General features: G+C 37.4%; 2 protein-coding genes across 5 annotated transcripts in view; one reads left to right on the top strand and one right to left on the bottom strand.

Annotated features, from left to right (window-relative positions):
• The window catches only part of MARCHF7 (membrane associated ring-CH-type finger 7), a 42,330-nt gene extending 32,116 nt beyond the window's left edge, over positions 1–10,214 (bottom strand). Inside the window, exon 1 of one of the 2 annotated variants that reach the window (XR_014294807.1) lies at positions 10,054–10,214. The gene's annotated coding sequence lies outside the window, so the exon portion shown is untranslated. The remainder of the gene's footprint in view (positions 1–10,053) is intronic. The other variant, XM_082629886.1, reaches the window with a different exon arrangement.
• A 99-nt stretch (positions 10,215–10,313) lies between these two features.
• The window catches only part of BAZ2B (bromodomain adjacent to zinc finger domain 2B), a 375,589-nt gene continuing 366,493 nt past the window's right edge, over positions 10,314–19,409 (top strand). For 2 of the 3 annotated variants that reach the window (XM_082629868.1, XM_082629857.1), the window contains exon 1: positions 11,909–12,002. The gene's annotated coding sequence lies outside the window, so the exon portion shown is untranslated. Of the gene's footprint in view, positions 10,400–11,908; positions 12,003–19,409 lie in introns of those variants that run through there. The other variant, XM_082629869.1, reaches the window with a different exon arrangement.

The following is a 19,409-nucleotide window of genomic DNA, read 5'->3' as shown; positions in this document are numbered from 1 at the left end:
TCAAAAGCACAAAAAGTAGAAATAATAAAATAAATAAAATTAATTAAAATAAGCAGTCCTTGAAAAACTTCTACCAGACCACTTACAAGGTACTACAAGGCATCCTTTCAAGTTCATTCATTCAAGAAATAGTTTTTTACATGCTTAGTATGTGCTAGGCACATTAATTAATACTAAACAAAGGTACAGGGAGAGGGGACAACAATGAACCTACTAAGATAATGACTATGAAGAAGCTGTAGTCTAGTAGAGAACAAACAACACAAATAACCACACAACTTAAACAGTTATAAGTGCTCTAAAGGAAAAGGTATAAGCCAGAAAAAAAGACCAGCAGGAAAAAAGTGTATCTGAAGCTCAATGCTTTTAACCAAGACTTAAAAAGTAAAGCACAAAAAATTCATACGTACCATCTTTCCTCAGTGGTCAATATAATAGCCTCTTACTTTCCTTTTGCCACTATGTAGTCTCTTTAAATTTCTTTACATTTGATTCTAGAGTTGGATAGTTGAACTGTCTTTCTAGTGAGATAAAAACTTATCACCAGGGCTTGGTTTATAGATGTGTCCACCTATGCTGACACATGGGACCCTGTGCTTGATTAAAAGCTCTACTGCTGACATCTTGAAATTATTAGTACTTTAACGTTTGAACTTGTATTTTGTAAGTGAAGTCAGATAGGATAGTGAAGCATGAGCTTGAGAAGAAGAGACATGTGCCTGTCTGCTTTGCCTGGCCACTCAACTTGCATACAGCCCTCATTGCTATGAAGCTTCCATTATTAACATGCTTAATTTTTACTCTCTTTGAGCCTCACTCAAGTCCTAGGCATGATGGATCCACTGGACTTGTGTGCTCATGTTCCTTATCAACACATCTATGTCTGAGTAAGCTGAGGCACTGACAGCTCCAAGAAGTCATTCCATTTCCATTCTTCAGAACTTGCTTCAACCTCAAATGCAGAAAGAAGGTAATGAACCACAAAGCCACAAAAATCTTATGATCAATATTTGAGATTTTTACTATATTGAACTTTTCAACTTGTGAAGATTCTCTGAAGCTGATATTTAACTGCTAGTTTACCCAACTAGTCTTAACATCACTGTTAAGTGTTCCCTTACCTTCAGGCATTTTAATAGTAACTGGCATGAGCCAACAGGAGTGGAAAACAGATATTCATACCAACTCCAAAATTTATGTAGTCTTTCATCTCATAAGCCTGTGGCTTGTTACCTAGTAAAAAATTACTACATTTTTAATAGGTAATTTCATTCAGCTGGGCTTCCTAGGAAACCTCTGAAGAGTTCTTTAAAGCAAGTTCATGTTTTGGGTGACCCATTAAACACTATAAAGGAGGTTTAGACCAAAAAAAGTTTCTCCCACCTATAAACAGTCCAATTGAAATCTATTCTATGGAAATAATCTTAACTTAAACTTTCTTAGTCTAGGTAAAAAGCCTCAAAGAATTCTCTCATTACCTGACATGCAAAATTCTGTGCCCAATGCTATCTGCAAGTTAACAAGATCTCATAGTCTCATGTCAAATGCAACTGAAAACCTATCACACAACTTATACTAAAACAGACAAATTTAAATTGAATCTTACAATGTTTTTCAGCAAGACTTTACTTGAATATGAGGCCTACTCTAAGTAAACCAACAAAGTTTGTCTCTAATAATACCACACTAGGCCTTGTCTAAAGAGAATTCATCATTAATCCACACATCTTCGTTTCTATTTCACCCTACTAGTAACAGCACCACTCCCCAATCATACTTTCAACTGTTTTTCTACTACCTTAAAAGCAAAGTCTAAAATTCTTTGCCTCAGTATCCAGAACTCTAACCTACCTTTTCCAGTTAACTTCCAACTACCACCTTAAAAAAAAATCCTAGTTCCAGTTCACCCTGGTGGGGAGAAGGTGGCAGGAGTGTGCCTGCACGCTATACCCAGGAGACAGGGAGAAGGGCATAAATCTTGGGACGGCCCCACCTCTGAGGACCAGGCACACAGAGCCCACCTAAGACTGGAGAAGGATGCATAAAACATAGAACACCTCCTTTCACCATGAACTTTGCTCCAAATAGGAAGGTACAGCAGTTTACTGCTGAGGGAGTTACAACAGCCTTAGAGCCTTAGACCTCTCTGTGGTGCAGATGTGCAGGGCCTGCAGGAAGTTGAGGCTAGTGAAAGAATACTCAAAGAAATCCTCCAGCACTCCAGCCTCACACTAAGCACCATGCAGCAGCAATCCACTACTGCAATACTTTGAAAATATATAAAGCAATAATAAAGTTCAAACCCAGCTTAACTACAGAATAAACAAACTCAACCCACCACACTAACGGTGACAGAAGAGTATGTCCACATCCAGGCATAAAAATTATTGATCTCAGTCTCTACTATTCTTTTATTTCCACTGTTTCCCATTCAATCAAAAATTATAAGACAAAAATACAAGGGAAAAAAAAACAGTTCATCAAGAGATAAAAATCAACAGAACCAGATGAAGAGACAGCCCTAGCAAACTGGGAAATTGATGCATTTACCAGTAGCCTAGGCAAAACGGAAAAACTAGGGAACTGGGAAATAGGCTAGAGGAAAACTATCCAGAATGAAGTTTGGAAAAACAGATAATGGTAAATACAAGAGAGGGTTTAAGAGACACTGAGGAAAGAGTAAAAAAAACTACTGTACGTTTAATTAGAGTTACAGAAGGAAAGTACTAGAGCACAGAAAAAAATTGAAGAGAAATTGGCTGAACTGATTCGATCACAGTCAAGCCCCCCAAAAAGCCAACTAAAATAATTAGCAATTACACTAATTGCCAGATTACACATTCATACCAGACTGCTAAAAATCATTACACTTAAGAAAATTCTGAAAATGCTATGGGAGCATTGAATGGGGAACCAGAAGTTCCAACAAGATGAGAAAGACTTCAGATGAGGTGATATTTGAGTTGACCTTTGAAGATTGAAAATAAAAAAAGAGGAAACATAAAGATGCTAAAGCATGTTGAAGAACTGGAAAATAGAAAATAATGTGTTAGGGATGAAAGCGAAGGCTTGGAAAAGGAGAGAGAACAAGGACTCTCAAGGAAATAAATACATAAGGTAGATTATATCCGGATTGTAAAGGCAATCTTGTGTCCTTTGCTCGGAAGTTTAATAAGGCAACAATTCTGAAGCTTTTTATGAGCAGGTTGTGTATTACTTTCCTCCCTAGGGACCCCAGAAATTAAGTTCCTGACAGGCAATTAGAGCTTTCAAAGATGAAACAATCAGTGGTCCAACAAAACTTCAGTTTTGCCTAGTCTTAATAATAGATTCATATAGCTCCCTAAATTTCTTACAATTCTGAAAGTCAATAATTTTATTACCTTTGTGGAACCATGGGAAAGAAACCACTGCTATAGGCTTTTTAGTAGGCTCTACTAAAGGCTTTAGTATCTACTAAAAATTTTGAGACAGCTAAAAACAAACCACCACCCCCACGCCCCAAACTAAGGACAAGTTATTAGGAAGAGACACAGTGGCTCCAAACAAATTAGTGAGAGCCAAAACATGGATAGAAGGTAGATTCAGAACATCCCAAGTAGAAAGGAATGTACTGGGGGTGGGGGGTGGGGATTGGATTATTCAGCATACTGATGAAAAACATTTTTCTCTTTATTTATTTGCAGGGAGTTGGGAGTGGAGGACAAAGAAGCACACCAAGATGAGTTGGTTTTAAAAAACAGGTAGCCTGAAGTACCCAAAAGAGGTCTAGAAGCATGCTAGAAATAGTTCTGAAAACCCAGGAGAGCAATCTGGGCTAACTGATTTTCAATCACTTACACTGATTTTACTTTTTCCCATACACATATGCTACCTCCTTGCCTTCTGCTTGAACTGTACCTTCTATCTCATCACTCTTGGTAGTCCCGCCCCCCAATGAATGTCTAATTAGTAGAACTTAGGGCACTATGAAAAAGTAAACTGAAAAACTTCAGGCAGTATAGGAAAACACTTGGAACAAAGGAGTTCTACACATTACTTAAGAGTAAAGTTTTTCAATAAATGCTGGAGAGGGTGTGGAGAAAAGGGAACACTCTTGCACTGCTGGTGGGAATGTGAATTGGTACAGCCGCTATGGAGAACAGTATGGAGGTTCCTTAAAAAACTAAAAATAGAACTACCATATGACCCAGCAATCCCACTACTAGGCATATACCCTGAGAAAACCATAATTCAAAAAGAGTCATGTACCAAAATGTTCATTGCAGCTCTATTCACAATAGCCCGGAGCTGGAAACAACCTAAGTGTCCATCATCGGATGAATGGATAAAGAAGATGTGGCACATATATACAATGGAATATTACTCAGCCATAAAAAGAAACGAAACTGAGCTATTTGTAATGAGGTGGATAGACCTAGAGTCTGTCATACAGAGTGAAGCAAGTCAGAAAGAGAAAGACAAATACCGTATGCTAACACATATATACGGAATTTAAAAAAAAAAAAACGTCATGAAGGACCTAGGGGTAAAACGGGAATAAAGAAGAAAAAAAAAAAAAAAAAGAGTAAAGTTTTTTCTGAGCACCGCCACAAGTTGTCTACCAAATAGGACTTGAATTTTTGTTTTCTACCAAATTTGGAAAGCTGTTAATACTAAGATAAGAGAAATAGCAGAGCAACGCTCAAAGGTTTTTCGATGATTCTGCTTATAAAGGGATCTCTCAAATAACATGTATCCTCTCAGATCCTCTCATGTGATCCTCTACAAATCACTGTGTCCCCTTCCTACAAAAACAGTCTTGTTCAGGATCTGTCAACAGTCACATAGTAGTCATAAACCAAATGACCAAACAAAAAGGCCCCAGCCCCATTCATATTAACAAACAGTACAACCTACACCTAAGACTTTCCCTTTCTTTTAAATGTATTCATTAACAAAGGCTCTTTTTCCAAAACAGGAAACAGGATAGGCAAGATAAATTAAGCACTGCCCAATTTTTAGCACATGAGCCAACTTCTAACTTTTGTAAAAACAATATTTGAGAATGCAAGCTTTTAAGTCTGTCCCTTGCTTGGTGTGACTCTAGCCTTAATCTAATGCTCAATTTCTTCACCTACAAAATGGGAATAATAATAGTACCAACTTTACAGGTATATCATGAGCTTTGCTGGCACACAGTATATAATCCTCAAATACCAGCTATTATTAAGCAATACCATCAGATGTTAAAAGATTTTCATACAAACAGCTTAGTAGGCATTATTTTGGCTTTTTCATTATTTGAAATTTGTCTTTAATACATAGTGAAAGACTTTTTAAAGTCATTCAGACTTATGTACAAGAGAATACTTGCTGCTGAGTAAAGAAAATGTATATACCTTTATAAGTATATGCATACGAAATTGGGGAATATTAGCCATTATTCACATTTCACTGTATATCCGGGTCGGTTTTGTTTTCTTAACTTAGTATTCCAAAACTTGTTTAATGTATTTGACCTAACTTTGATAATTAAGGGAAACAGTTACTGGCAGATGAAAAGATTTTTTTTTATCTTACATTACAATAAAATCTATAAAGAACTCCTAAAAACAATTCCCTTTCTAAATTGTAGTCCTGCTGGTTTATACCCCTTAGTATCTGTACACCACAAAGGAAGTAGTAAATACTAAGCAACAGAGTACTACTCTATTCTGGTAAATAATAAATGGAAAATAAGGTCAAAATCACTTTGCAAAGTGGAGTTTAGATTACCTGAGTACGCTTTAAAAAAATTATTTTTAATACAAAAAAATTTCAAACTTACACAAAAGTGGAGACAATAATGAGCCTCCAGAAGCCAAACAACATTCTTCAACAATTATCAACATTTGACTATTTCACCCTTCTCTATTTTAAAGCAAACCCCAGTGATGACATCCTTAAGAATGTCTGTTCTTAAAATATTCTAAGCAACCTGTGGTAATTACAAAGGATGGCTACAAATCCCTCCCAGCTGAATACCCACACCCTTTTGCATTGTCCTCTTACTGGTCTGCCCAGGAGGAGGTGGAATCTATTTCCCCACCCCCTGAGTGTGGGTTACCTTGTGAGACTTAACTTTGACTAAGAATACACTATGACATTATATGATTTCCAAGGCTGTAAGAAGTCTTATAGCTTCCACTTTCACTCTCCTGGAATGCTGTCTTGGGACCCCCATGTCATAAAAGACCACACTAAGCAAAGCCTACATGTTTAACCAACACCAAGTGCCAGAAATGTGAGTGACGCCATCTTGGACCTGCCAGCCTGAGAAATCCTTCAGCTGAATAACTGATACACGAGTGAACCCAGGGGAAACCAGAAGAACTACCCAACAGGCACAGAGAACTGTAAAAACACTGTAAACAGTAGTTTTAATCCACAGGGTTTTGAGGTGGTGTGTTATGTAGCAATAGAGTAAAGCTTTGTAACTTATTCCTTTTACTTTCCTACAATTATCATCATGCATCCGGTCTTACGAAAAATCTGATTCGATTTCAGGGTCTAACTTAGATTTTGTCTTTAATATCCAGGGGAGTTACAGTTACTGAATTACCAAAAGCACAACATTAATATACAATAAATTCATGGCATTAAGGCCAGAGTTATCACAGAAAATACCAATGTATTTCAATAGCCAATAATCTTCCAGAAATATAAACACAGTTACAATTCCTTTATTTACCTCTATTTGGTATATCCTTTTGTTTAAAAAATCTGCTTCTGGGAAAAAAATTTCTTTTTCTTAGTGGGAAATCCTAGTGTTTTATTGATCCTAGTGAACATGGAGACATGAAAACTAAAGGTAGTCACATAAGGAAAGCACTTCTAAAGCACAGAACTTTTGGGGTCTTTAAAAAAATGCCTTGATTTTTAGCTGACAAATATTTAAGACATAAAGATTCAGCCAGGTCTTAAAAAATACTATCAATAGCTAGAAAAAAGTACAACATCTCCATGAGAAAACAGGACTATGATGTTAAGTCTACGTTAGAATACTTTGAAATAATCTGTCCTCCTTTGAAGTGTATTTAATCTGTGTCAAGTTTCAATCTTCATTCCATAACTGGAAACCATTTTAGAGTTATTCTGAAAGTGGGAAACACGTTACACTGAAGTGCAATGATCATAATGAAGAGATGAATACTAACTTTTAAGGTTCAAAATCTGCCTTCTTAAAGTTATTGACAAAAGTGGGTATATGACAGTAGGTAATTTCAAAACCAGGTGTTCAACTTATCTAGTCTAACCAGTAGAGCCAGAGAAATACATTTGAGAACAAGAAAAACCAGTTTTGACCACATGAGTTTGGACCAGAGAAGAAAAGTTAAAAATTAAGATCATGAAAAGTAAAACCCAGCCAACTCTCAAATTATAATTTTATCCTGCTCCCCACTTCTGTGTTCATCTTATGATTAGCAAGTGTATTAAAAATCGAATTTTTGCAAAATAATAATTGTGAGAAGATAAATTATTTCACTATAATTCTGCTTTAGTGAATTCAAGTAGATCTAAGTGAGAACTCAAAATCTTTACTCAGTTTTAAATTGTAATTACACTAATGTGATCCGTTGTTGATTGTTATTTAACAGCTAAAAGGTTCATTAGTTAAGTTTAATTTGTTGGTTAAAAATGAGGTTTGATACAACCTTGTGCATTTCACTTATGCATTCCCCACTGTTCTTTATTACTAGCACTTAATTATCTGTAGTAACAGAAGATGTATCAGCATAGGTAATTTAAAATCATTTTTTATTTGGCTTAGGGACACAACAGCTCTTTATTCCCAACAGCACAGAGCACTAACTTTATAAAACAGTACTGAAGGTCTTTCATGTCATGCTCTAACCCTCCATTCAATTGTTTCAGCTATGGGGAACAAACTGTATATTCCTAAAACAAACCATGATACCATGACTTTCAGTTTCCTTATCAAACTCCTGATCATCCTTCACATCTCAGTTCAAGCAATACTTCCTGTAAAAATTTCCCCCAAGATCAAACACCTCTTCTCTGTGCTCCCACAATACTACCATATATCAATGCTTACACTAAGATAATAGCAGTTGTTTATACATTAGTCTGATGATTAAACTGTGAGTTGTGGAAGGTAGAAGCTGTGTCAACTTCCTTCTTGTAATGTGAAGCCCTAAAATACAACAAATAACAAACTTTCAAAAATTTTTACATTATTTGATAGTTTTACACCGTTACAATTATTTTCCTAAAATTAAGCGGGCAACTCTTGAACATATACCAGATGAACAGCTGTGTGAAATGGATATGTAGCTGGTTAAAAATTGGGGCCATGGATGTCTATTTATGTTCAAGCTGATTATCTGACACCTTCACATAGAACATATGTGCATGTCTATATAGGGGCATCTTTGTGCTTTACCTGGGAAATTAAGCTCTCTTACCAATGTGACAGAAACAGAAATTGCCTGTACTTAAATAAGCAGGAATTTTTAACCATTCTTATTCATGACATTTGACCCAGCACGCAACTTCGGAAAAAAACTCAGGACTATGCTTACCGACGACCATGCTTACACCTGTGGTATAATTTAGGGCAAAAGAAGAGCGGTAAAATGTTCTTATCTAAAAACATTTGTAGTATAGAACTTATGTAAGTGTATATTATTGTGCGTGTGAGAAGCAGTCAGTACTCTGTGAGGGACATATTACAGGGAGAGTAAAATTTGAAGAATGCATGAATATAAACAACTGGACTTAGTATAATTCCAACTGCTTACATTCATCAAAAGTTCATTCTGCAGGTATTAACTCCCCCAGCGTGCTGACTGCTACACACTACTTCATCTAATTTAATCCTTTCAACTCTAGGAAGAGGTTAAATAATTATGGCGAAATCAAGACTCAAACCCAGAGAGGTCTCTAATGCCTCCTACGCCACTGCTGTTTCACAAAATGCTGTAGAGCTGTAAATCAAATACTGACCCCATTTCTGAAACACAATTTTATCTCACGGAAAAGAAAAAATCTAGTTACAGTGTGTGTCTGCCTTTTCAACAACAGTATACCGTTTGATTTTATATCAAAAATTCATCTTTAACCTTATCTCTTAGTCCTAGACAGAAAAGAACAGATGAGAGAAAGAAAAGGGGAAATTTTAAAATTATTTTATTAATGAAAAAACAAAACCTAAAAACATCCTACAAAATCGAAAAAAAATCACTCAATTCAATTTCACTTGGCACCTTTGCTCTTAATAGCGCCAAACGACAACGGTCGTGATCAATGTATTACCAAGACGGAGATGTTCCCCATACATTTACATCTGTTCGTAGGAAAAAAAGAATTACAGTATTTTTGCTGTGTGTACACATTCATCTTCTCTACGCAGTTTCAACAAAATGAGGGAGTACTGTATTCAACTACTAGTGCCTTCCATATTTCACTTCTTACGCCAACAGGTCCGTTTTTATACATACCACCACCTAGTTCAATTTGAATAACATACAATTTACCACAATACAAAAGGAATTCCAAAGTATCACGATACTCAAGATCCGGGACGATCAATGAGCAAATCTTTATCCCATCTAAGGGGCTGGCAAAGTCCCTTCAATTCGAAGCTGGGTTGGCAGAGCCCTAAGCCTCCCTGCCTTCAACACCTCGCTCATTAAATACCTCACTCGTGACACTCCCGGCCCGCCCCGGAGGACCCTCCTCACCCCCGTCGAGGAGGAGGCAGCCAAAGGCCAAAACAGGGCTCAGGCCCCTTGCCCTCGCCCGCCGCACGTCCACACGGAAGACGCACAGCCTGCCCCCTCCACCCGTCACAAACTCCAACACGGGACGAAAGGCCACCGGCAGAGGAGGCCTGTGCCCGGTTCCCCTTAGTACCCGCGGTCCCGGATCAAGCTCCTCCGCCCCGATTCTGAGAGGAAGGAGGCGGCCTCGGCGTCCCCAGGCCAGCACTTCGTTTCCTCCCCTCCCCCACCCGCGGCCTTTAGAACACCCTCCCCGAGAGGGAGAAGCCCGAGCTCCGCAGCTTATTACCTCTGCTCCAGAGCTGGCACTGAACAGGGCGCTTCCCGCTTCCAGCGATCACACCGCCGCCTTCCTCCTCGGAGTTCGAGGCCTCTAACAGAGGCAGAAGAGTCGGCCGCGAAGCACAATGGCGTCCGCCCGACTCCCGGATCCGGCGCACAACCAGCCACCACCGTTAAATGCCCCTCCCTTCTCCTTCCTCCACTTCGCGGACTCCTCCGACCTCTCGCGAGAGTGGTGGAGCTGAGCGGATCCGAGAGCTGCGGGCGGGCTCAACGTACCCTACCGCGGGGTGGTGCTCTGACTGCGGAAACCGTTGAAGGGCTGCCTCCGGGGAGGCAGCGAGGCGCCACCGGTAAGCGGCTGCGGCTGGTTGGCCGTCGGGCTGGTGGCTGGGCCGGCGAGTGTGCGGGCCTCGGGAGCGGGACGCTGGAGGCCCGGCCGTGGTTGGCCGCCGTCGCGTGCCTGGTGAAGGGCTCAGATCCATCCCTGCCGCTCCCCAGCGTCCAAGTCCGCGCCACAGTCTCTTGCCCTCTCCGGCAAACCTGCAAGGCCCACTGCTCGTAATACCGCCCATCTTTTTTTTTTTTTTTGCGCTTGGTGAGTGGCGCAGTGAACGTTTATTGACTTGAATCAAACACTGCCTTTCCGACCTCCCCTCCTTCTATTCCCTGCCCGCCCTAGGTGGTAGCAGCGAGCTCTCCCCTTTAAAAGCTGGAGCTCATTTGTCTGGGACCTTTCGTTCCTTGCGGTAATTCGGTGGTGGTGGTGGTGTACTTTTGCAGTCATGTCTTTTAAATCGTGATACTAATCTTTGGTAGTGTAGCTACAGATTTTTCAGTAAAAATGGAGCCATTTAGAAACAGGGAGGAAAATTGTGAGGTAAATGGTCTGATGAGAATTAAACGAAACCTTCAAAGAGCTATAAAGGTGGTGAACGAAGATGTAAATGAATACTAGTGAATAAAAGGGAGTAGGTTAGAGAAAAAAGCCGCAGTTTCTGTGGATTTAGGTGATATGTGGGTTTTGAATAATGTATCAGACATATAAGGTTTTCACCGGTGAAGATAAGTTATTGAAACTTGGAGGCATACTGATGCCACTTGATTTGTAAACTGACCTGTTTTATTGGGTTGTTTAAGCAATTCATTGGATCCAAATAATTTCAATAAATGAAGTATGAAGTTTATGTGTATTTCTTTGTCATTTCACTTGGAGGGTGTGCACTATCAGTATCATCTCTATTTCGCTCTGTCTTGGGGACTAACGGACTGTCCATGCTTCACTATTGTAAATTGTAAAATATTAAAGATCATTATTATTTAAAGTTGGCACATAAATGCCAGTATAACTTTTAAAAATGTGAGTTGAAGATTAACTATCTGGTGTGGGATAAAGTGAACAGAGATTAAGTTTGAGAAAATTAATTTACCCTGTATAGAAAACTGATTTTTTTCCCCCAGCCTGTTTGAGTGTACCTGTAGCATTGTGGTTATGGGTATACACGCCCTGAAGCACCAGACTGCATGGGTTCAAATCCCAGCCCAGCCTCTTACTACCTTTGTTGTCTTGAGCAGTTCTTTAACCTTGCCAAGCCCAGGTTTCCTGTAAAATGGAGTTAATAAGAATACCCATAACCCACAAGGTTGTTGAAAGGATTAAATGAGATAATGCATCAGTTCCTGGAACATAATAAGCATTCCATAATTGTTAGCTATTACATTCCTTGTCTAAACCACTACTAATATTATCTTCCTGGGGCTTATTACATAGGTCCCTTAAATATCTTCTGCTGAAGTACATTGTACGCTAGGAGGAATGACTGCACTGTTTTCCTGAGCTATGGCAGTCAGACTTGGTAGAGGTAACTTCTCTACAGAAACCCCAAACCCGGCAAGGATGGTTCAGATTTTGGCAGATTGTTGCTTCATCCCCACCCAACGCTGATATCAGCAGAGGTGAGTGTGGCACCAATTTCCTATGCTAAACAGAACTTCCAAATCAGTTTCTTGTTGATGCTAGTAAATAAAGACCACTAATAAGTATTTTTTTAAGAGTTATTAGTTGATATTGTTTTTAAATGTACTTTCTCTGATTTGAGTTCCAGATAATTATCATTATCAGCAAATATTAAGATTTTCTACGTTAAAGACAGTTTGATAACAGATTGCAGATACAAATAGGTATGATTGTGACTATATTTTCTGAACTTAAAATCAGGACCAATGATTTGATGGCAAATTATTTGAAATTAGAACTGTTCTGACCAATTTAGACCCCGCAGTTGCCTTTTTTTTGCACAGAGTTCCCCCACTTGACCTTCATTTGCTGAACTTTTTATGCTTATGACCAACTCTGACATACCTTTTTGTATCTAAATATCTTTGTTCACCACTTGCCACACCAACCCATTAGTTTCCATTTTCGAACTTGGCTTCTCTAAATTAAGGTCTTCTTTACTATTATTAATTTATCCCCTTTTATTTTACAAATTTGCCTGTCATTTGGCCATGATCATAACAACCTTTTACTCTTATGCTTAAGTACCTCTTCAACTACCTGATAGGTTAGAATTCTCTTTCAGATATTGAATTTCAAAGTTCCTGTTTTCCCCACATTTTAACATTCACAACCTAACCTTCCAAGAAGCTTCTCTATGGTAAGGGTGATTTTATAGTTATTCTCCACTTTGCATAAATGATGTGATCTTGAAAAGATGTGATTATATTTGCTTTTCGTAAATCAAATTATTTTAAATGTAGGTTATTTCTTAAACTTTTGAGGAACAGAAGGTAATACCTGGGATGAAATAAGAGTGCTTATTGGGGGGTCCCTAAGTTGAAAACAAAGGATGCCAATTCTTCTTAAATGGGAGTTTTATTAATCTCTGGAGAAGGGAACCTTGTGGCATAAACCAAATTGAGGCTCTACTATTTAAAGTTATAGATAACTTTAAGTATATGGTACTTATTATTGAAAAATAGCTATAGATTGAAGACTGTCTTCAAAGGAATATGTTACTTAAAAGGTCCTTTGCTTTAAATCTTTGATGTAAAAAATTCTTTTTATTCCAAAAATAATAAACCCCTGATTTAGTGAATTTTAATTTTCCCCTTATCAAGTTCAGTTGAAAGGTGCCCCATTTAATAAGTGAGCATCCAAGACATGCTGTTGGTTCACTTCTGTTGAAAGTTGCAATAACTTTCAATCCCTAAAGCCAATAGGTAAAACAATATAAAAACAAATAAAAAGAATACCATCTTGAAGCCTTCTCTGAGAAACTCTTTCTTACACTTAAGCTATGGTCTAGATCTCACTGGTTCTAGGAGAATCATTCCAGCTCACATTGCTGCTCCAGAACATCTGGCCTGGTCAGGAACAATTCTCACCTTATGGAGCACTTGGAATCCATGTGTGAAACACCTTTCACACTGCCTGAAACATGGAGTTTTTAATAAAAGCAACTATCTTTTATTATCGATAGTACTAAAGGTTGGAAAACTATGGTACAAGGCCAAATGTGATCCACTACCTGTTACTGTAAATAGTTTTATTGGAACACAGCCAGGTCCATTAATTTATGTAGTCTTATCCGTGTATGTCAGGGTTCTCCACAGAAACAGAACCAATAGTATGTGGTACCTAACTATCTATCTACCTGTCTACCTATCTATCTACTTACTATACAAAATATCTTCACTACAATGCCTAAATTAGCATATGATTAAATAACTCGATACTCTGGCCTCCCCAATTTAACCACAAAATTAACCATCGAAATCTATTACTGCTTTTGCCTACAGCAGCAGAGATGAGTAGCTGTGATATAGATGATACGGCCCAGAAAGCCTAAAATATTTACTATTTGGTTTTTTCATAGAAAGTTTGTTGACCTCTGGAATAAACCATAAAACCAGATTGAAGTGACTCCTATTCCTTTAATGCTGTCAAGCCGAACACATACGTAACAACTTCAGATTGATAATAATCAAGGACTATGCTCGGCCTCCATGGCCACTTTGGACTATATTTTGTGAGAATACAAGCAGAAGAGCATCTAAATACTGATATGAATTCCTTGGATATGCCCTCTGGCAAGTTTGGTTGCAACGTCCTTTTTAATCTTAATTTTTTTTCATGTCTACATTTGTGTACAATTTTATAACAATGTATGTATGTGATTACATCGTACATACTAGCTATTTTAGTATAGGATGGTTCTTTTGCTTTTTTCCCCCTTTTTCTTTTCTTTTTTTTCTCTTTTCTTCCCTTATAATTTCCTTTTTAATTTGGCTCTCTTACCCATATTTACTACTCCATAAACATTCTTGAAAAATTAGTGAGTATCCTTCTGCATTTTTTTCTGCAGTCATACAATGTTGAAGGAATAGTTATTTAACACACACACAGAGAGAAGTACTCATATAGAGATTTTTTTACCATTTATTTTATAAAACAGCATCAAATTTCAATGTGCATATTCATCTTAATTTTTCAATCAAAAAGTACCTTTTTCTCCAAATCCCTATTTATATTGATTGTTTATCCTTTCGTTTCTTTTTTAAAAATAAATGTATTTATTTATTTATTTTTGGCTGTGTTGGGTCTTCGTTGCTGTGCCTGGGCTTTCTTTAGTTGCAGTGAGCGGGGGCTACTCTTCGTTGCAGTGCACAGGCTTCTCACTGTTGTGGCTTCTCTTGTTGTGGAGCACAGGCTCTAGGCGTGAGGGCTTCAGTAGTTGTGGCACACGGGCTCAGTAGTTATGGCTCGCAGGCTCTAGAGCACAGGCTCAGTAGTTGTGGCACATGGGCTTAGTTGCTCTGTGGCACGTGGGATCTTCCCAGACCAGGACTCGAACCCTGCATTGACAGGCGGATTCTTAACCACTGTGCCACCAGGGAAGTCCTATCCTTTCTTTTTGATGTCATAGATATTACTACTCTGTCCTTCCTTCACAGTGTTTTTTCAACTCTATAATCTGTTGACTTGCCATTTATTATCTTTTGCTATAGATATATTCATATGGTAAAATGTGTCTGTGATTTCTTTTATAACTTTTGGGTTTGTAGCTTAGCTTAAAAAGTATTACCTATCCCTAGATTGTATCATGTAATATCCTAGATTTTTCTAGACTATGTTTAATTAAACTCAAATTAATGTTTGTATATGGAATAAGATAATAGGATCTAATTTTATTTTCTTCTCAGTGGATAGCCAGTTTTGCCAGTAGCATTTCTTAAATAATCTATTCTTTGTGATTAGAAAGACTACTTTTGTTATACATTGACTTTTCATATTTCTACTGGATTTATTTCTGGATTTTCTATTTTGAAAACAGAACTATTCAGAACTATAAACTATAAACTAAACAGAACTATTCAGAACTATAGTTTATAGTTCTAAATATTGTTTTGATCCCTTTTGAATCTTTTTCATATATCAATACTGTTCTGCATTTCTGTCACCTACCTATTCAATTATAAGGAATGGTAACTATTTCCTTCAGAATCACCCAATATACTTAACCAGCTTTGCATTATACAGTGCATGTTATACTACCAAACTGCCTAAGAATTATCTTAATTTCTTTTCCCACTATTCTTGTTTCCTTTTCTCAGCAGTTTGCTAAAACCATTGAATATACTTCAGTTATCTAAAAACATCTCATCAATACTTTTGTATATCATAATAATTTTTTTAAAAACTATATACCTACACACATACATACTATTCAGTTTCTTAAACCACCCTGTTCTCTATCCCAGAGTCCAAGCTAAGTTTTCTACCATGGAGCCTTAGTCACTCTTGATAAGTTGGCTGTTTGTACCATTTTTCTCTATTATGTCATCATAAAAGGTATGAAAATGGTGATGTGCTTTAAATCTTTCATGTAGGTTTAATGTTTGTAATTCTTAGCTTTAGCACATCACACAAATGTGGTGGTGGTTGTTGATTTTGTTGTGGTTTGAATATTCCCTTCAAAGCTAAGAACTCTGTACTTTAATTAATTATATTTTAATTCAGTTTTTAGAAGATATTAATTCAATACTTTTTTTGTTTTGTTTGCATACTGTTAATTGTGCCTAAATTTGTGGGAAGGCTTTTCTCAGGAAAGTGATTGTTTCATTGTTTTCAAGTCCATTTAATAAGATATTTTTAAATCTTATGAACTTTATCTCAAATAGTTACTTGAATTCAAAGTTTGGGGCATGTGTTTGCATATTAGTGTCATGGGATTTGAATGAAAATATAAAATATAATTTTAATGAATATTTGGTTTCCTTTATGTCTTTTAACAGTCTTATAAATAAATTGATATTACCACTTTGTTAGACTTTACTTCCTTAGGTTGTTTGAAAATCAAATGTTTTTCTGATACCTTAATTTTATTACTAGTCATAGTAATACAGCTTGCTAGAATACTTCTAAAATACAATTATTTTTGTGAAGTTGTATATCAGGATTTTAATAGGCCTTATTAATAACTTTTTATGTGAAGAAATAAGACATTAATCAAAGTACAGCATTAAAAATTAATTGAGTAGATGAAAATATGTATCTAAAAAGTTTGGGAAAAGAACTTAATGTTAAATTTAAATAATTCTTGTTGATAATGTCCAGAAAGGAAAATGTTAGTATTTAGTCTTACCTGTGCTTGGAAGAAAGCCACGTAGAAACTATTACCATTTCTTCTCTTTATTGAAAGAAAATTGTATACAAAGAAGTAAATATTACTACAACACTTCTAAATGAACCAAAGTAGGAGAAAAGCAACTCTTAGACGTTGATAGAAGTGTTGCCCTATTTAGAAGATTTTTCTTGCTATCAGAACCACATTTGGAATTTAAGCTTTGTTCACAGCAAAATTGGCACAGACTATCTTTGCAATACTCCTAACTTACTATTACTTTTTTAAAATTTGGCTGTGTCAGGTCTTAGTTGTGGCACGCAGGATCTTCGTTGCAGCACATGGGATCTCTTGTTGCAGTGTGCAGGCTTCTCTCTAGTTGTGGCACGCAGGCTCTAGAGCGCGTGGGCTCAGTAGTAGCAGCGCATGAGCTCCCTAGATGTGGCGGGTGGGCTCCAGAGCACACGGGCTCAGTAGTTGCCACACGTGGGCAACTACTGTGGTGCATGGGCGCTAGAGTATGCGGGCTCAATATTTGCAGCGTGTAGGCTTAGTTACCCCACAGCATGTGGGATCTTAGTTCCTCAACGAGGGATTGAACCTTCATCCGCTGCACTGGAAGGCGGATTCTTAACCACTGGACCACCAGGGAAGTCCCATTCCTAACTTATTTTATGCAAGAAAAGAATGTGTCGTGGAAAAGAAATGAACAAAAATTATTAATATAAGGTAGATGAAAAAAATTCCTTTTAAGACAAATAGAATGTGAAGTTGATTTTTAGAATACAGATAGAATTATAAAATTTTTAAGTAGTAGTAAGAAAACATTTCCCCTTTTTCCTGAATTAAAAAAAAAATGAACTTAGCATTCCATCACCTCCTGCAGATGAATGAGTTAACTACCTTTATTTAAAAAAAACAAATGACTCAGGTCTCCAGTCCTTAAGAATGGGAACATGTATTTCTGTTAAAAATCAAGGAATAGTGGTTCAGTTTCCACTCTCACATGAGCCTGGAAGTCCTCCATCTACCTTAACAACAAGTAAAAAGCTGAACAGACTGAAAAATCAATAACTCTTTTTGGATCCATAAGAGAGGGAAGAACAGAGGCAAACCTCTACCCCCAAGACTGGAGAAACAGACAGGCATTTGAATACAGGGAGTTGTGGTTTATGGGAGGAGAGACTCAAGAACTCAAATCACCACAGGAAACAGGGCCAGGTAGGAAAACCGGAACTATAATTGATGAATTGCTGGAGGCTCAGTGTGGACAACTCTAAGAGGTTTACCTCCAGGAGCTCAACCAGATATCCACAGTAAATATCAAAGAAAAGCTTCTGGCAAGGAGAGAGGAAAAGGAACCATTTTGAAATACACGACAGCATTCTACTCTTTTTTTTTTTTTCTTACAAGTATCCATTCTTTATTTTTTTTTAACATCTTTATTGGAGTATAATTGCTTTACAACGTTGTATTAGTTTCTGCTGTATAATAAAGTGAATCAGCCATATGCATACATATATCCCATATCCCCTCCCTCTTGCATTCTATTCTTAACAAACCCTGCCCTCAGGGGAAACTAGTTAATTACAGCCTAACCTGCTGAGGTATTATCAGAGCCTAAGTAACCTTGGGAAGAGAAATAACCAACTCTAGCCATTTTGTTCCACCTAAGGGGATAGAAAAAAACCAAGAAACTCTTGTGAAACTCATAGTCCAGGGGAATAAGCTCACTAAAAGACTGAGACCTAATCATAGGACTGTAGAATGCTTCCCATCCCCCCATGCCTTACCACTACATTAATAAAGGCCTATTTATGGCAGTTCCTTTTACTCAGTATATTGTGTCTGGCTTTCAAGAAAAAATTACAAGGCATACCAAAAGGTGAAAAACATAATTTGAAGAAACAGAGCAAGCATCAGAACCAGACATAGCAGAGATGCTGGAATTATCAGTACAGGAATTTAAAACAACTATGATTAATATGCTAAAGACTCTAATGGATAAAGTAGTCAGCATGCAAAAACAGCTGGGCAGTGTAAGAAGAGACATGGAAATCCTAAGAAAGAACCAAAAAGAAGTGCTAGAAATAGAAAACACTGTAACACAGATGAAGAATGTCTTTCATGAATTTATTAATAGACTAGATATATGGCTGAGGAGAGAATCTCTGAGTTAGAGGATATATCAGTAGAACCCTTGAGAACTAAAAATCAAAGAGAACAAAGACTTAAAAAAAAAAAAAAAAAGACCAGAATATCCAAGTCTTAACCTGAAAATGGGTTCACCTCTTGGTGGGTGTCAAGCCAAAAGACACAACCAAGCCGAAAATCGGGAGAGCGAAGATTTATTACTTGCAGCAAGTAAGGAGAACACCGGAGAGCTTTCCCAAAGTAGTGTCTCCCCAACAGCAAAATTGGGGAATTTTTAAGCTAAGGGTACATGCATATTCATGAAGGGACTTGAGCAGGAGAGTTCAGCATAGATTTGAGGCAAAGGTTGACAGAGTCTAAGCTTTAGTTGATTGAAGTCACAAGGGTCAGAAAGAATCTGAAAAAGAATAGATATATTGTACATGTATAACTAAATCACTTTGCTGTACACCTGAAACTAACACACTGTAAATCAACTATACTACAATATAAAATAAAAATTAAAAAAGAGAGAGAATGTAGAGTCCCCCAGATGTGAAAGATTTTTTGAACATGTTATTTAACTCTATCTAGAAAAGATGAA

This window comes from Mesoplodon mirus (assembly GCF_964341445.2).
Source record: "Mesoplodon mirus genome assembly, chromosome: 8".
In the NCBI taxonomy this organism is placed as follows: domain Eukaryota; kingdom Metazoa; phylum Chordata; class Mammalia; order Artiodactyla; family Ziphiidae; genus Mesoplodon; species Mesoplodon mirus.
Note: the sequence above shows the minus strand (reverse complement) of the source record. Positions and strands in the feature narration are given on the sequence as shown.